The sequence below is a fragment of the Ochotona curzoniae genome, unplaced genomic scaffold, assembly GCF_017591425.1.
Source record: "Ochotona curzoniae isolate NIBS_2020 unplaced genomic scaffold, NIBS_Ocur_1.0 scaffold_3890, whole genome shotgun sequence".
Classification (NCBI taxonomy): domain Eukaryota; kingdom Metazoa; phylum Chordata; class Mammalia; order Lagomorpha; family Ochotonidae; genus Ochotona; species Ochotona curzoniae.
Window position 1 is genome coordinate 27,984,452 of NW_024467115.1, and position 18,187 is coordinate 28,002,638.

An 18,187-nucleotide genomic window follows, 5' to 3' on the forward strand; every position below is an offset into this window, starting at 1 on the left:
TGTAAATAGATCGATTACACTTGACTCAATTAAAAGCACATGTTGTGTTTAGCTGACTGCTAATCTCTTATTTACCTTCCTGCTGCCAAGATCTGCGCTGTGTATCTGGGATCTGGATGTATGATGTGTGTAAACTGACAGGACAGCAAGAGAGCCAGCCTTGTTCAGGTTAAATGGAGGCACCTGTTCTCAAATTCAAGGATTTTCTATCTGGAACTTTTCCTGGACCATAGATACCTGTGTGTCACTATGGCAGCCAAATCCATTTTCGATTCATCCGTTTATATGAGGAGATGAAATGATCAGAGCTTTGGAGCGTGAGAAGTTGCTTCGATCATATGCGGGATAGGAGCTGCCTGCCTGTTCTCATGGCCTGCAATGAGCTTCCATCTCTACAACCTTAGTTCCACTTTGTCTATTTCATGGAAGTCCCAGCAGCAGCATCTTGCCCAGGAATCCTTTGCTGACCTCTCCAAGGCCCCGTGGGTTATTCCTGTTCTAGGTTCTCTCACTTCTTGCTTTACGCACTTGCTCACAGTCACCACCTCACCTGTCTCCAAGCCTGCAGAGGCTGCATGGTCTGGGCGGCTGAGCCTCTCGTTTTGGCTGGGAGACCCAGCACTGAGGACAGTGCCTGCCGAGCAGCCTCCCTCAGTGTCAGCAATGACTGAGCAGGTTTCTCTTTTCCCAGATGTCTGTTCTGTGCTACAAGCTGCTGTGCTTCCTGTCTCCAGCCTCACTTCCCTATCCTTTGAATCCCAGAAACGTTGGTGTGATGTTGAAGATGCTAAAACATGAATGCAATGTTTGCCTCAAGTATCAGAATTCTTTCTTTACTCCCTAACAGATAGCACATGTGATTAAGTATGATAGCTTGTGGCACACAACCAATTGAAAAATAAACAGAAATTGTTTGTAAAGGAAAAAGCTCATGATCTCCAAGGTAAAGTTACTTCAGGGCCAAGCACAATGGCTTATAATTGGCTAATGGTTCTGCTTCAAGTGCCGAGATCCTGTATGGGCACTGGTTCATATCCCAGCTGCTCCACTTCCCAACCAGCTTATGGCCTGGGAAAGCCATAGAAGATGGCCTAACGCTTCTGGACCCTGTACCCATGTGAGAGACCTGAAAGAAGTTCCTGACTTCAGATGGACTCAGCTCTGGCTATTTGCAGCCATTTGGGGAGTGAACCAGCAGATGAAAATCTCTGTGTCTCCTTTTCTCTGTAAATCTGCATTTCCAAATAAGATAAATCATTTTTTTTTTAAAAAAGTCACTTCAACTGGATTTTAAAAATATGATGATGTGAAATATTTAAAAATATTTCACTGTGAGAAATCCAAGTTCAGCTTCTCTGCCACCCTGCCAGGCACCTGCCTTTGCTTTGCTGAGCTCAGAGGTAAAAAGTCTCAGAATCTAGCCATGGACTTGCTCGTTGCCGGCGCAGTAAGTGTGGATGTGAGCGTGGATGTATAGCTATGTGAAAACTTACCCAGTCCATCTCAAGAGGTCACTGACATGCTTACAGCATGCATGTCCTGTTTGCTCCTCCTGCCACCCGCAAATGCCTTGGACTACCCTCTTTTCCTTTTGCAGAACTGGAAATTAGACTGTGTAAATGTAATTTCCTTCCCATTGTGTTCTTATCATTATGCTGCACAATCTAAAGAAACACCATCAAGGGAGAGATTATTTATTATCTCAGTCCATCCGGCTGTTGTAACAAAATACCTACACTAGATAATCTGTAAGCAAACAGGAATGTATTGCTAAACAGTTCTGGCAGCAGGGCTTTCGGCTTCAAGGTGCTGGCAGATTTTTCTGGTGCAGATATGTCATATGTAACAGCTGCCTTTGTCCTCATGTGGTGGAAGGGACGAAAAGGAGCAAGTGGGCTCTCTTTAAGAAGACTCTGATACCACTGACAAGGTCAGGTTTAATCACTCCACGGCTCCACCTTTATTGTCACCACGTTAAGGGTTAGGTTCCAATACAATGGGATCATGGCATTCACAGAAGATTGATATTTGATATTACTATGCTTTGGGAGGAGTGTTAGAAACTTCTAGACAGGGCCTGGCGCCATGGCCTAGTGGTTAAGGTCCTCGCCTTGAATGCACCAGAATTCCATGTGGTCGCCAGTTCTAATCCCAGAAGCCCTGCTTCCCATCCATCTCCCTGCCTGTGGCCTGGGAAAGCAGTCAAGTATGGCCCAAAGCCTTGGGACCCTGCAACTGCTTGGGAGACCTGGAAAAGCTCCTGGCTCCTGGCTTCAGATTGGCGTAGCACTGCCTGTTGCTGTCACTTGGGGAGTGAACCATCGAACGGAAGATCTTTGTCTCTCCTCTTCTCTGTATATCTGACTTTGCAATAAAAATAAAATAAATCTGAAAAAAAAGAAACTTCTAGACAGATGATGCATTGAAAGAGAAATATCTGGGAAGGGTAGGATCAGAGATAGGCAGGAAGCTAAAGGTCCTTTTTCCTCATTAATTGAGGTTCATATGGGAATGCTGTGAGATCACCATTGTATTAACCAACATGGATTGAAAAGTGTGGAAATTAAAGGTAAACATTCTTTTACAGGGCTTTCTTGTTTCGGCCTTGTAGTTGTCCCCAGTGATGTCAGTTCTCCATTATGGTCTTTCCAGTTTTGTACCCAGTGTGCTTGGGGACAGCCACTTGCCCTGCCAAAGATTTGTTTGTTGTCTTCCTTTGTAGTGCTTCAGGAACCTCCTTTTCACTCCAATGTATACTCTTTCACTGGCTCACTCCTATCATGCCCCACTAGGCTGTCGTCACTGTAGGATACCTAAAAGCCAGGTGGACTAGGCCCACAGGGACAGCAACCTACTGGAAGATTCTCTGCTAAGCAACACAAGGCTGGTTTGGAACCCAGTTGATGAATAATTAGGGAAGTTTCATGGCTTCCGTGACAGTGAGGCTCACCAAACCCTGGGCAGGGCATGTGTCATAGGTGCCACATTAACTGCTGGTCTGTGCATGCTGGATTGTGTAGGATCACGTGCACTCAAACTGGCACGGCTAGGGCAGCACTTGGGCATGACATGAAGTCATTTGACAGGATAAACCTTTCTTCTTTCATGTTTAGGGAAATAATCTTACCTTTCCACAACTTAATGCCAGTTGCTTAAAACTTTGAATAACATCTTTGCACTAATATTATATTAAGGTGAGTGTGATAAATGGTAACAAAATTGATACTTGCTAAACAAATGAGAATTAGAAAACAATTTTTCAGCATTACATTGTACACTAACATGTTATATATTGAGTATGTATGTGTGTTTGCATATGTCTGTCCTGTTAGTAAAACCAAGCCATCTACATAGAAGCAGCTGCAGATGAAAATATAAATGCAAAGGGCTTCTTTTTAAAAATTATATTATTTATTCGCAAAGCAGTGTTACAGAGAGAGGGGAGATACAGAAAGAGGGCTCCCTCCCAGCCCTGCAGATGACTGCAAAGTCAGGGTGGGCCAGGCTGAAGCCAGGTTTTTGGAATTCTATCTGGGTTTGCCACGTGAGTGTGAGGGGCCTAAGGACTTGGGCTGACTTCTGCTGCCTTCCCAAGCATTTTAGTAGGGAGCTGGATGAGAATTAGAACAGCTGGGACTTGAACCAACACCCATACGGTATGCTTGTATAGTAGGCAGCAGCATAATGGACTGAGCCGCAATGGCTGCCCTTTAAAGGGGTTTTATTATTTTTGTTTTTATCTGAAATGTCTTTAGCTTGTGACTGAGCAGTAGATACCCTTCAGGGAAGGGAGACACCCAACAGGAGGCCTGTGGAATCATTTGGTGTAACCCTACCGAGGCAACTTGCAGGCAGGACTTGAAATCCAAGAAGTTGAAAGCAGGCAGATTTACAAATCGATCATGTGTGTGACTGGTGGAAGATCCTATACATTTCCAAATGGCCCTTGACAGGAGAACGATTCTGCAGCCTTGTGGAAGGTGGGGTTCAGGTTTCAGGGTGGGCTGCCCTCTGTCATCTCTTGTATAAGAGATCAGGGATCTTCCGAGGAAATTGAATGTTTATGTGCGAACTCTCTATCTTGGTTAGGGTGCTGCCTGAGAGCTGACTAGAACAGCAAAGTGGCAGGTGAAAACTTGCCCCAGCTACATTTCAGGTCAGGCTGCATACCGAGCTCATTGAGAATTGGGACCTAAATTGTACTAACCATGGTTGAATCCCTGACTCTACCGTTTCGCTCATTGACTCACAGAGATAACATTTTATAAAGAGGTAAATAATTCCTTATAATTGAATTACAAATTGCCAGAGAAACACAGTAGGAGAACCTTGTGGGAGATATAAAACTTGAACAGGTGAATGTAGATGTTGTACTATGTCATTCTAGACTTTTTAAGAAATCATCTTCATGAGAAATATCTTAGAATTGGCAAAAACATTCAGTGAACAGAACCTAAGCTGTCAGCCACAAATTCCATGACAAGTTGTGAGCGTGATCACAGGAGAGCCTCAGATGCCATGATGTTCGTCATCCTGGACAGTTTTCTCTACAATCTTTTGCTGGCTCTCCCCCGTGCACATGCACACACACGCCTCGCTGATTCTGCCAGCCATTCTGCTGGCCTAGGCTCTTCCTTGCTGTAAATGCTTTTCGACAGCCATCTTTTGGGCACTGCTCAGCTGCTCCTTCTGCTCTAAGTTCTGCCATCTTGATCTCCAGTCCTTCCCCCAGAAGGCAGTTCACGTCACTTGAGAAATCTTACTTTGAGGCTGGTGTGCACAGTTACAGAGGTGTATTGCTGGGAGCCCAGGCTGTTTGAACCATGACTTTGGCCATTTGTATCCATCTTTGGTGTATCAGAAAGTGAGAGGACAAAGGTGCTAAGTGACATGGCTGAGGTTACAGAGCTTGTTAACCACGATGCTGGTACCCAGGATGCAGGTGCTGCTAACACACCGTTTTCCCCATACAAAATTGTCCAGATGTGTAGAGAGGCGGAAGCATAGCAAGTGCGTCTCCATGTTTATTTTTTGTGTCTGGCCCAGATGTGCATGTCTAGTGCTTGAGAAACCACAGGAGAGTGATTTCAACTGTCAGTGCACAGGGATACTTACCAGAACCTGGGATTAAAATGCAAAAACCTAAGTGTGTGTTCATTGCATAGAGTAGTGTTCACTTGTAGCCACGTTGTGGAACAATATGGTATAAAATCAGACATTTGCACTGATTTCTAAGACAGAAAAACAATCTGAAAGGATTGAGTGGAAATGTTAGGTGTTGGTATAATAATTAGCAGTTAGTCTTGCCTGGTTATATAGCCTTGTCATAGTTGTAACAAAGGACAGAACTGTGACTCAACAAAACAGTGTGTTCTGCTCTCATTCCCTGGTGCCACTCCATCCAAAGTAAACAGCATTCAGAAAGACTAATGGGTAAGATCTGTAAGCAATAATAGGATATTTATAAATTGGGTCTGCACTGTGTATGCATGTACACACATATGCTCACACACACACACATATATATATGATTGTTTTATTCATAAAAATTAAGACATAGATGATTTAAATCCAAAACGCATCTTTGTATTTGACGATTCTTAGAACTAGAAGTGGTCATGGCTGGGAGTGGTATGTTGGCTTCAGACTTTAAAAATTAATTTGGCCTCCAATGGAAATGTCTTGATAACATACAGATGGTGCGTGCAATACTTGGATGATGGTGTGGCATATTCAAAAATGACTAGTGTTGCAGGAATTTTGCTCCAAGATGCCCTTCTCTTCTGGCATTTAGGTAATTTTTGTAACATTTGTGATCAAAATTGATGCTCAGAATGATCCCTGGAGACGAGAATTACAGAATTTAGTTTTGAATTTGACTTTTGGGTGCACTTAGGGAATGGAATTGTAGTATATGAAACTACAGCCACTTCCCAGAGAAATAAATCAAGCCTTGATGTTTTAGTTGCTGTTAATTCTGTGATCAGAAGAACAGGAGGGAGAAGTCAGATAGTTTCTTAAATTCCTCAGTCTTCTTAGGAAAAGTCATTTTCTTTTTACTTTTGGCGTAAAAGATGTAAGGGAGTGAAACACCTGGCATTCAGATGAGCTGGGACCGTGCCAGAGTGAACGAGAACATGAGGCAGTCACGTGCGGTCTGAATCTAGAGCTTGTGTAGATCCACCCTCTCCTTGCTGGCAGATCCACATGTTTCTGTATGGGTGTACCTCAGTAGGAGCAGTGTGTGGGTGTCTGTCTCTCTGGGAGTAGAAATTCAGAGTTGCTTGGCTCAGAGTTCCAGAAATTGATTTAATGAAGTAAATTGAGTGTGAATGAGTAAAATATATATAGGTGGAAAGAGAGAGTAAAAATGCTTCCTGGGAAGAAATGAGCTTTTATAAACTTAACTCATGTTTTTGGGAAGATGCATGAAACTTATTTCAAAACAGAATGAAAGGGTAAGACTGGACTGCTGGTCAAGATGCCAGGTCCCACAGGGAAGTGTTTGGATTTGACTGGCCTTGAATCCAGCTTCCTGCTGCGCACACTAGTGGACAGCAGTTGATGGCTCATGCAACAAGGTTCCTGCATTGAGTTCCCAGCTCCCAGCTTCAGCTCCAGCCCGAGACGACTGTGGGTATTTGGGGAGTAGACTAACAGGCCAGAGAGTTCTGTCTCTGGTTCCAAAAACAAAGCAGAGATAAACCAAAAAAACAAATACACCAAAACATGGAGTCTTTTAAACTGAAAAAGCACTTTTTTGGAGAAATGTATCTTATGCATGAGCCCAGTTTTATGTAGCATTATTTCTGTTATCTTTAGAGCTTACATGTATGTGTATATATGCTTTTGGAGTATACAAGTGTAGTGTGTACAGTATGTATAAGTGCATGGGCAGTTTGAGAGGAAATTTGGAAATGCTTTGTTAATTTGTCCCATACCACAGTAGTGTATGTTGCGTGATAATTAAAAATTAAATAATATACATGTAAAGACCTGTGATGGGTTCTGAGACCTCGCTTTTATCCTGGTTTGCAGATGGGCCAGGTGTGTGCAGTAAGGGACCTGCCACTGTGGACTGTGGGATCACTGCTCGAAATCCATCCGCCTGTTCCCTCGACTTGATGTCCCTTCCTGGGAAAGCTGCTGGGCCTGCCTTTGTTCCCTCATCTTCCTCAAGACTGTACGAGAGAGTACTGTTTCCTGTTTCCTGAGGCACCATTCCCACAGGGCACACTAAAATGGCCAATTCCTTTCTCTGGTCTCCTGCAGCTCAGAGCATGACCAAGGGTTCCGTACCTGCAATCCATTTTTCACTGCATCATATTTCTGCTTGCTGCTGTAATTTAATTATCTACTCCCAGACTTCATTCTCACAGTTTCATTAGCATATTCAATATTTCATATTATTTATAGCCTTGGATTATTGTTTCAATAATCCATGCCAGTTATTTTTGCTCCAGTGCTCCTCTGTACTTCCATGAATTGATTTCTTCTGTTGCGGAGTGGTTCCCTCAGTTATTCTGCTACATATGGAAAGCACTCACATGCGCTCCTGTGATTTATCTTTTGAAGACCCTCCCTGCCCCATAAGCATGATGTCTTCAAGTCTGTGATGGCTTTGCTTGACTCTGAGGCATCCAAGTTCTCCTCTAGGCCCAGCAGAGTCTTGTGTTTGTTTTCTGGTCTGTGGCATCTCCTGTGAGACCTTGGCTGTGACAGCATTGGCAGGACTCCCTCAGTTCCTCCGTGCATTATTCTGACTTCACTGCTTGAGACCTAACATCACTCTCCCACGTTCGTGCCATCCTACTTCCTGCTGCAGTAGGCCTAAGCTAGAACATGTTTGCCTGCTATTTACAATAGAAATAGACCTGTGATATGTAGATTGTTTGCCTGGCATAAAGTCATTCCTGACAGAAAAACTAACTGTGTTAATCAGCTTTCCCTTCCCATTCCTACCTTCCCGTAAGGTACTGTTGAAGTTTATGTCCCGTGTAACTTCAGGTATACACAGGTACACAGATAGGTGTGCTTGTGTGTGCACACAGGCATACATATATTGAGAGTACTGAAAAAACTTCCAGACAGTGGAATTAAAAATAAGTTCTTTTTGGTCCACAATGTTTAGAAATCCATGTATATAAGAGATCTTCTAGGTGTTCATGGGAAGTGAATGCTAAGAAAAGTCTGCACAGGTTACAAAATCTGCTATCAATGTAAAATTATTTTATAATTTCACTTTTCCATGAAGTTTTTGAAATATCCTCATATTTAAAAAGCCACTTCATTTTTCAAATTCTATGCCAAACAGTGTTGTTTCTATGTTCAAATGTTTTTCTCCCACTAAGATTTATTTATTTATATTGTAAAGGCAGATTTACAGAGAGAGAGGAGAGAAAGATCTTCTATCCACTGGTCACTCCCTAAGTGCCCACAATGGCTGGAGCTGAACTTTTCTGAAACCAAGAACCAGGAGCCTCTTCTGGGTCAACCACACAGGTGCAGGGTCCCAAAGCTTTGCACCATTCTTCATTGCTTTCCCAGGCCACAAACGGAGCTGTACAGGAAGGGAGCAGTAGGGATACGAACCGGTGCCTTTATGGGATCCTGGTGCATGCAAAGCAAGAATTTAGCCACTGAGCAATTGTACCAGGTCCTAATCTTCTTGATATCATCAATAGTCCTAGCTCCTGAGGTTATTAATGATGATGTATGTGAATGAAACTTACATGAAAAACAAAGTGATTGTTAAGGGTGAGCAGTTTGCTTTGCTTCTGCCCTGAAGTGTGGCTCGGCTTCAGTGTCTCACTTTCAGTATCTTCTGTGTCTTCACCAAGGAACACAGGACCGAGAGCCCGTCCCAAGCTAGGAACCTCATATGCTGAGCTCCTTGTCTCTGGTGAATGGATGCTCCGGTTCCACCTTGATCATTAAGGGTTTCAATAGGCAGAGACCTTTGATGAACCTTCTGTGTTTAGAAGTATGCTCCCCTGAAGAAGTTGATATACTCCAGGCGTGAACATATTTGGAGTTCACAAGTGTGGATTTCCCCCCAAGTACCCTAAGAACTGGGAAATTTGCTGTTTGTTTGGATGCGGCCATGAACTCCAGTGTTTCCCAGCTAAGCTCACTGTGGCCTTCGCTGCCCAGCCCAACGACTTCATCTGCACACTCAGCTCTTCAGTGAGTCAGAGTGGGTGACTCATTGTCACCCCAAAACACCATTAATATTTCCAGATTTATGGTGAAGGCTAGGCAGCCAGGATTTCTCAAAGAACTCCTTTTGCTGGGTGTGAGAAAGCCCAGTTCCCCCACTCATTTTGTTGAAAGGCGGGATTAAGACTTTACTAGAAAAGAAACCAATCCAGTAAAGTGCTAAGGAGTATTTATGACCCATGGTACACTTTATCTTTTAGAATAACAATACCAGTGTAGAAATAGCTAAATCCTTGCCAGGGTTTTTAAAATCACATTGCATTTACATTCAGGTATAACCTCCCATCGTAAATCCAGCAGAAAGGAGACAAGACTGTGAGAGGCCATTCCTGTGCATAGTGAGGATGCATCCTTCAGTGCTGGACTGATGTTTATGTATGATTACTGGGAAGGGGCTTTATTTAATGAACCGTGCTTTAAAATGGGCTGTATTTTAACTATAATCATAAGAGCCCAGCTTTACTGTGTATCTGTCAGGCAATTTACAAATAATCATTCTAATTCTCTCAACTCTATGAGTTAAGATATTTTTTTTTTCATGTTTTACCTAGGGGAAAAGTAAAGCTCAGCAACTTTAAGACCTTGGCCAAGGTCACAGCCAGTCAGTGGATTGCTACCTTAACCTGTTTAGCTACAACACCCACATTCCTTGCTTTGCATCCTGCCCCCGAGCCCCCATTAGCCTCCAGCTCATCTATACCATGGAATTTTTGAGTCTTAGATACCTATTCGATTTGAGTATTTGTGGCACATTGCTTTTGTTTTGTTTTTGGAGCTGTGTATTTGTGCATACAGAGTAACATATGGAAATCAAAGATTCTTCTTTTCATCTTCCAAAACCATAATTCATTGAGCTACAAGCCCTCACCTAAATCCCATTAAATCTGACATGGAAGAGGCCTAGAGAGGTGATAGGAAAAAGAGAGATGACGAATCTATTGAAGCTCACTTTTAATAGCATCGGGCTCAGATGTTAGATTCTAGTTCATTTCTGAGGATTATTACTCTAATGATTTGAATAATTTCTGCTGCTATCTTAAAGAACCACTCTTACGTTTGAAGACCTAATAAAGAACAAATAAGGATCTCTTCCTTGTGTTGGTTGAAGGCTTATCAAACTCTTTGATGCGGTAGCTTCTGCAGCACTGTGACATCTGTGCAAGACCAACTTTGTCATCGAACAGTTTCATCCACACACTCCCTAAATCAGCCTCAGTGCTTCCCAGCAGCTCCCATCATTTCCCGCTCACATGCATCTGATTTTGGTGTGCTTTATTTGAAACACCAAGTAAAATGTGCCCCCTATTCATTTCCCAAAAGCATGAGAAGAATTGGCAAAGGACAAATCATTTCACTGTCAAACATCCAACTGATGCATGTAGAATATAAAAGATCTGGGTATTCATGACTGGGGGGCTCCAGGCCTCAGCCTTGAGATCCATCGCGCAGAAGACAGAGCTGAAAGCATGAAAGCTTTCCAAACCACTTGTAGGCTGGTACAACCACTGTGGAAATCAGTATGGTGAGTGCTTGAAAAATTACAAATAAACCTGCCATATGACCCAGCTATCCCACTGCTGGGAATATACCCAATAGAAGTGAAATCTGCATGTGAGAAGGGGATCTGTAATCCTATATTTGTAGCAGTACAATCTACGAAAGCAAAGACAAGGAAACAATCCAGATGTGCGTCCAAGGAAGAGTGATTAAGGAAACTGTGGTACATCTACTCTATGGAATATTATTCAGCTATTAAGAAGAATGAAATTATTCTATTTACAACCAGGTGGTCCCAACTAGAGACCATTATGCTCAGTGAAATGAGTCAATTACAAAAGAACAAATATCATATTTTCTCTCTTATATAAGGACACCAACATGGAAAATGTAACTCCAATAGTCCAATCCATAATGTTTTTTGATTATTTGTTTGCTTTTTTGGCTGTATCCCATGTGTTTTGATGCTTTTTATTTCAGTTTGATTCATTCCAAATAATCTCTTTTCTCTAGTAGAATTCATCATGGGCTCATGAATTATATGATGCGATGGCATCATTTTTCCCAAGTTGTTGGTTACTCAGTGGCACGCTTTTTTTTTTTTTCATGGTACTATAATTTGTTGTTGATGTTGTTGTTGTTGTTGTGGCTGTTCTAACTCATACCAGTTGTTGACCTTGTTTCATGCCTTCTCACTTATGGTAATGTATAGTGATGGAATACTGGGGTCTATCATATTCAGACTTGGGGGTATATTGGAACATGCACCCTGCTTCCAAACAAAAGATGGAATTCCAATGAAACTGTTGGACATGTGTAGACAGTGGGATGCTGGACTGTCTGACATTTTCTGTACCAACAATGTCAGGGTATGCTTAAATAAGAGACTGATAGAATTATGATTCCTTATGATGGACTATACTAGTGTAACAAAATAGGAAAAATCTGAAGGTGGTGGGAACTTGGGGGAGAATCCCAGCCTACACAAAATTGTACCTCACAATTCAAAATTCAAAATAAAAATATATTTGAAAAAAAATACATAGACTTTGATGCTGATTTTCATACAAGTTGTGATCCATAACCCAGCCAGACTGATTTCACAAAAGTCAGCAAGACCCACTGATGGGTTTCCTTATTTAGTCCTCAGATGTCTTCTGCTGGAATCCTGGGTTCAGCCTTCCTCTAGGCTCACCATACTGATCACACATGTGCACACACACACACACACGTACACATACACACACACACACACACTGTACACACAGAGCAGATGACCAGATGCAGGAAATGTTCACTGTGCTCAGAAACTTGACGCAGTGTTCACTGAGTTTCTCATGGCTCTGAACCCAAGTCCAAGCTCAGCTCTCACGTTAGTCAGACATGTAGCCTTGGGTTGAACTTTGTTCTCAGTGAAGAATGATAGTTAATGTCCCCTGCTGAGCCTCCAGAGGGAGGAGGGAGTCACAGCTGTTGAGTCAATGTGCACTTCAGCATGTTACCCCACTTTGGAAGTACCCTGAGCCCTGTGATATCTTTGCAAAGATTTCACTTTGCGTGTCAAATGGGACTGTGTCTTCTGGTCTGGGATTTAAGGTCACAAAGACATTGATAACCTGGTGGTGCCATCCTGTAGTCCCCTTCACAAATTCCTCTTCCCCCCACCTCAATTACTAATGCCTTTCTATTGCATCTCCCTGTGCTTCACTCCTTGTAGAAGCCTACACCTTGCTATGCACCTGCTTTTCTCTTACGGTCTTTGACCCTCTCCGTTGCCAGAGAGGAGAGGGGAGTCACCTGTCCATTGAGCCATGGATGTTCCTGCCCTGTAACCTCATCACAGGGCTACTCATCTTCTCCTGGATTGGGGCTTACCTCCTTCCTGCTTTTCCTGGATTTGAGTTGCCTGTATGGTTTCCTTTCATCCCACCCTGTCTTTACTCCTCATTAGACCATCACAGGAAGAACTGAGTGCTTATTTTGTAATCATTGTTTTAGGTCTGTGGCCGCTTATTACTGCAGGATTGACAGGGTCCGTGCTGGGGACTGGATGTTTGTGTCTTCCAAAATCCAGGGATATTTGGAAGTGAGGCTTTTTTGGAGGTGATTAGGTTTCGGTTGTGGAGAGAGCCCCTGTGGTGGCATCAGTGTGCTTCTAGGAAAAAGACCTGAGAGAAGGTAAGTTTCTTTTTCTTTCTGTCTCTCTCCCTACCAGAAGTAGGCACAGCCAGGAGAGGACCCTGTCCACAACCCTACTGTGCTGGTCCTGGATTTTGAGCTTCTGAAAGCAATGAGAAGGAAAGGCTTGTTTTTCAACCGTTAGTGTTGCTGATTTGCTTTAACTGCTCAAACAGGGAGCCTACACAGCATCTGGCAAAGAGGAGGCCCTGTACACCTCTGTGATAGTGAAATGCAACTATCCTGCCTCCCTCACAGACTCCCAGGTATTTAGCATTTCATGCACATCTGTGCACAGTTTAATCTCACAGATGTTTGATCCATTTACTGAGGCTACTATTCACAAGGATGATTTCTCAATATACATGCTATAACTTGGAGTATCCAAGATAGTTTAGTAGCTGTGGGAGGCAGTGAACGCCCCATGGCCATGTGCAACAGGCTTTGCATATTCTCTTTGGGCATTGCCTTCAGTGTTTGAAGCACATTTTTTGAAAAAAAAAAAAAACACACAAAAAAACATTTCACTCGATGCTATCTCCAGCCTTGGAGAAAGAATTTGATTATGTAAGAAAAAGTCAGTTGTTCCAATTCAAGTTCGGAAAGTAGGCTAGGTGATAAAGCTTGCAAATTTTGACCATTTAGGGCCAAAAGTGTTGTGCAGCTGGATTACTACATTGTAAACAAACATGGGGGTCTAATCTTAACCTTTCCTACTGACTAACCACATGCTCTGGCCCAATTCCTTAACTTCTCTTTACTTCTGTTATTTTCTTTGAAATCAGATGGATTGGGTTGCATGATACTTAAGTCTATTTTCTTGTTCTTAAAGGCATATATCAGTGTGTGTAAATGTGTGTGTGAAAAGACATGTGCTTGGAAGAGTGGACCCTGCTGGCACTGATAATCAAGCCAGAGAGAAATTATATGTTTAGGGCAGTGGAACTTTGTTTGCACTGAAGCACATTTCAAAGACAATAAACTCCATTTGCCCATGTTTTGTGTGTTTATTGTTAATTTCTCAAAACTTTTTGATTCACAGAATATTTAGAAAATGGTAATACTTTGGTGGTGCATGGAAATGAACCAGTGGGGATGGTGATTTCTATAGGAGGCATAATGAAAACAATCACCATATTTTCTTATGTAATTAATGAAAAATAAAGCATAAGTACTTAAGGAAGATACTAAAACAATTCTAAAGTATAATTTAGAATGATGGCATTTATAGAAATTTAAACTTGAAATGTTTTGTTCGGGTTGTGGGTGAGTATTTTAGACAAAAATTTTCCAAATTTTTGAGAGCCATGCTTGACAAGAGACTTAGTAAAGAGGTAAGAAAAACATAAAGCCATTGGAACAGCTGTGTGAATTTCCTGTGACCCTTCCAACAAATTGTCACAGAATGTGGTGGCTTAAAATGTCAGAAAATCACTGTCTTGCGGTCAGAAGGACGTTGACCACACTGCAGTCAGGGGACGGGCAGAGCTGTGCGCTCCTGGAAGCTCTGGAAAGGCTCTGTTTTCTTGCTGTTGGAGATGATGTGCATTCTCTGGGTTGTGATCCCTTCCCCGTCTTTCAAGCCCATCATGGAAACTTGGCCTTCCTTTGTGGTACTCTCTTCCTGGGACTCTGACTCACTTTCCTTGCCCAGGAAAGGGATCCTAGCCCCAAATCATCCAGCATAACTCCACGTCTCACAGCTACATGGTCCCTTTGATCAAATAAAATGCATATTCATGGGTTCTGGCATTAGGGTAACTACGTTTCAGACCCTTATTCGATCTATTGTCAGCACTCTGCAAAAATTCACACCAACTGGAATTGTATTTCTAAGATTATAATATTTATAAGTATATACTTATGAGTTATATTTAAATTAAATATATATTTAGAAATTATATACTTCAATTTTTATGTGATGGTAAATATGAAGCTGAAATTTCTTGCAGTGATATGAATTGATACTGAGTCCAAACTAATCTGTTATATCAAGTGTTTCAAAATAATGACTGCAGAATGGGCTCTTGTGGAGTATAGTCATCCTATAGCTAAAGAACCATGGGTAAGAAATGGACAGGAGGTCAAAGGTGCTGTGCTGCCTCTGGAAATTGGGGCCCCATGCCCAACCAGCCATCCTGGAATCCTGTGCTAATACCTGGGGCTCCTGGGGTATTTAGTTTTTCAACAGCCCTTTGTTTCTGATAGGCAGGTGACACTGCCTGAGATGCACAGCTATCTGGCAATTGTGGCATGTTATGCAAAGAACTCAGATCCTCCTTACCTCATTACCTCAGAAAAAAATCAGTATCTCAGAGGATGCTGCGGCTCTCAGGTCATGCATCTGTGAAAAAGAGAGAATGTGTGGTGCAGAGTGGCTTCATTGCCAAGGAACCAGGACCACATCCAGGTACACATGCTGATTATGGTCTGGTGTGTGTGTAGGTCACTTCTCTCCCCTCAGTCTCAGCTCCCTTCATTGCAAAATGTAGTTACCAGCTCCTAGACTGCCCATGGGCTCAGTGGGCTGAGATGCATAGAGTGCATTGCACGCCGCGTAGAGCAGCATCAATGCTAACCACTAAAAACATAAAGAGGATGCTGAATTTTTCCAGTGTCGTTTTGTGTTATTTTCCCAATGGTAAATCTGTTTACAAGATGTCTTATTTATAAGAGAGAGAGAGAGAGAGACTTGGACCTCTCATCTGCTGGTTCACCCTCCAAATACCCACAATGGCCAGGGCTGGGTCCTGAGGGAAGCCAGAGCTGGGACCTCGATCCAGATCCTGCACTATGACAGCAGGAAGTCAATCATTTGGGTTATCATCAGGATAGATGTGTAATGTCCTCCACTTCATCTATAGAGGTGGGTCATGAAATCAGCTTGTGATGGATATTCCTCTTAATGGCTGTGTGGTATCTGGGTCCAAAGAGAAGAGAATTTACCTTTTGGGTTGAGGTAGCCGGTCTTTGCTGATGTTTTAACAAGTGCAGTCTAGTTCTATAGATGGAATCTATTGCTTGCAGCAATTACAAATTTACTGTAATTGAAGGAAACAGAATCCTAATTGTTTCCTCCTCCTTCCCCCTCCTCTTCTTCTCCTCTTCCTCCTCCTCCTCTTCCTCCTCTTCCTCCTCCTCCTCTTCCTCCTCCTTCTTCTTCTTCTCCTTTTTGTGATCCATTCCTACCTGTGGCCGATCATACAATTGCAATGAAATCCTGAGTGAATTTAGAAATAATGCAATCTGTATTTAAGATTCTGAAGATCATTTTATTCAATAGATTTATTGGATGACATTCTAAGATGCATATTCAGCTTTAATGGGGGGAAAAGAGATGTGTTATACAACGAGGCAGTTTTTGAGTCTGAAATAAAAAAGAATTGGAAATTCAGGGGTCAGTGTTTCTGGCATAGCCAGTTAGGCACTTGCCTGTCAGGCCAGCATCCCATGTGGGTACCAGTTCAAGTCCACTCCAGCTCTGTGCTAATGCTCCTGGGAAATCAGTAGAAATACAATTGTCAACCACTTGGGAGACCAAGAAAAAGCTCCTGTCTGTGGGCTTCAGCTTGATCCAGACTTGGCTGTTAAGGCCATTTGGGGTAGTGAACCTTTAGATGGAAGACTGATTCTTCTCTCTCTCTCTCTCTCTCTCTCTCTCTATGTAACTATGCCTTTCAAATAAGTAAATATTTTTAAAAGAAAGAGAGAAGGAAATTTATTTGCTTTTCAGTTGGATTAGATCACTTCTTGGCCTTTTGGCTAAGATGAAGTGTAGTATCAGTTGAATTAGAAATGGAAGTTACTTTCACACAACTGATAGCAGTTTGATGTGGATATTACTTTTCCATTTCTGGAGTGCTAATTTTTCACATTTAATATTAACAAAATATGAGGATACTTGAACATTTTTCATGGAGAATTCAACTGAAAACGAGCTAATTTTGGTACCAAAAAAATCTTGTACATTTTTGTTGGTTCACTCATTTGAAAAGCAAAAGGGGAGAGAGACATATTTTCATCTTCCAGTTCATTCCACTGATGCCTGTAATAGTCAAGTCGTGTCCAGGTGGAAGTCAGAAGCCAGGAATTCCGTCTGGTCTTTCACGGGGTCATTAGGACCCATTACTTCCCAAGCATGTTAGCGTGAAGCTAGACTGGAAGTGGAAGCAGGGCTCAATCCTAGTTACTCCCATTCGGAACGTAGGCTTCGAAAGTGTCTGTTTAACCCTTGCCACAACATTCTCAAGAATTTCAATTTCCAAAATAAGCTCATCTCTGAATTTCATTTTCCTGCAGATGTTTTGAAATCTCCTTGTGTTTGAACCTCCCTTGTGTGTGTGTTAGGTGATTAGGTGCACATCTAAGACTTCGTCAAAATATATCTCTGTGAAAATATTTACAGATGAACAGTCATTTGTTTTAATTCAGTGGAAAATAATTTCATTAAAACATAAATAAAGCTGTGCCAGCAATTTTCCTTCATTACAGTGTTTTGGGGAAGCATGCTAATGATAAGAAATGGGTCTATTGGAGGCATTTACACTGTGTACAAGCTCCTCATTGTTGAGCCTGGCTGCTGTGTGCTGACAGTTCCCTCTCAGAGAACTGCAGCCCATGCTGACGGTGGAAATTGTGGCATTAGCATAATTCCTTGGCAAGGCCAAGGCCAAGTTGCAGCTTTGCCCTCTACAGTGACTCCTTCATTACCAGCATCTTGAGGGGGGTGAAGCAGGGCCATGACTGTGTGGTGCCAACCCCAATCCTCTGTGAAATGGTTTCTTCTGAGTAGGATAGGCTGGCCACTCAATCACTTGTTATTATGACTTTAAAGGACCTGTGAAGGAAGACTTTGGAAAGAATCGCTTGGGTTTGTTTAAAGTTGGCAGGTGGAGGTGGATTTCTTTTCTTTTTTTTTTTTTTTTTTTCACATCAACCCTAATGCTTCAGCTTCATTAATGGTATGGTTTCTGTAGGAGGGATTAGCCTTAAAACATTTTTATTCTTCAGGGGCCAATTTTGACAAAAATAGATCTGCTAATGCATGACTTCAGAATCCAGAATAAATTATACCTCCTGAGGCTCGGAAAGTTCATTTGCACTTTGCTAAAGGTGGTTCACATAATTGGAGAAAAAAACTGCACTGCACTTTTTGAATGCATCTGAAACAATATCAGAAAGTAATCGAATCACATAATTATTTTATATTCATATACATCCTTAATACAATAAGTTACAATTCTGATTTCAGGATTCCTGTTGATTTCCTGAATTATAAATGGAGTTATAAAGT

General features: G+C 42.1%; 1 protein-coding gene and 1 pseudogene across 1 annotated transcript in view; both read left to right on the top strand.

The window, feature by feature from the left end:
- UST (uronyl 2-sulfotransferase) overlaps positions 1 to 18,187 on the top strand; it is a 281,628-nt gene that overhangs the window by 89,447 nt on the left and 173,994 nt on the right. The gene's annotated exons all lie outside the window — the stretch shown is intronic.
- LOC121146311 lies at positions 16,637 to 16,762 on the top strand (annotated as a pseudogene).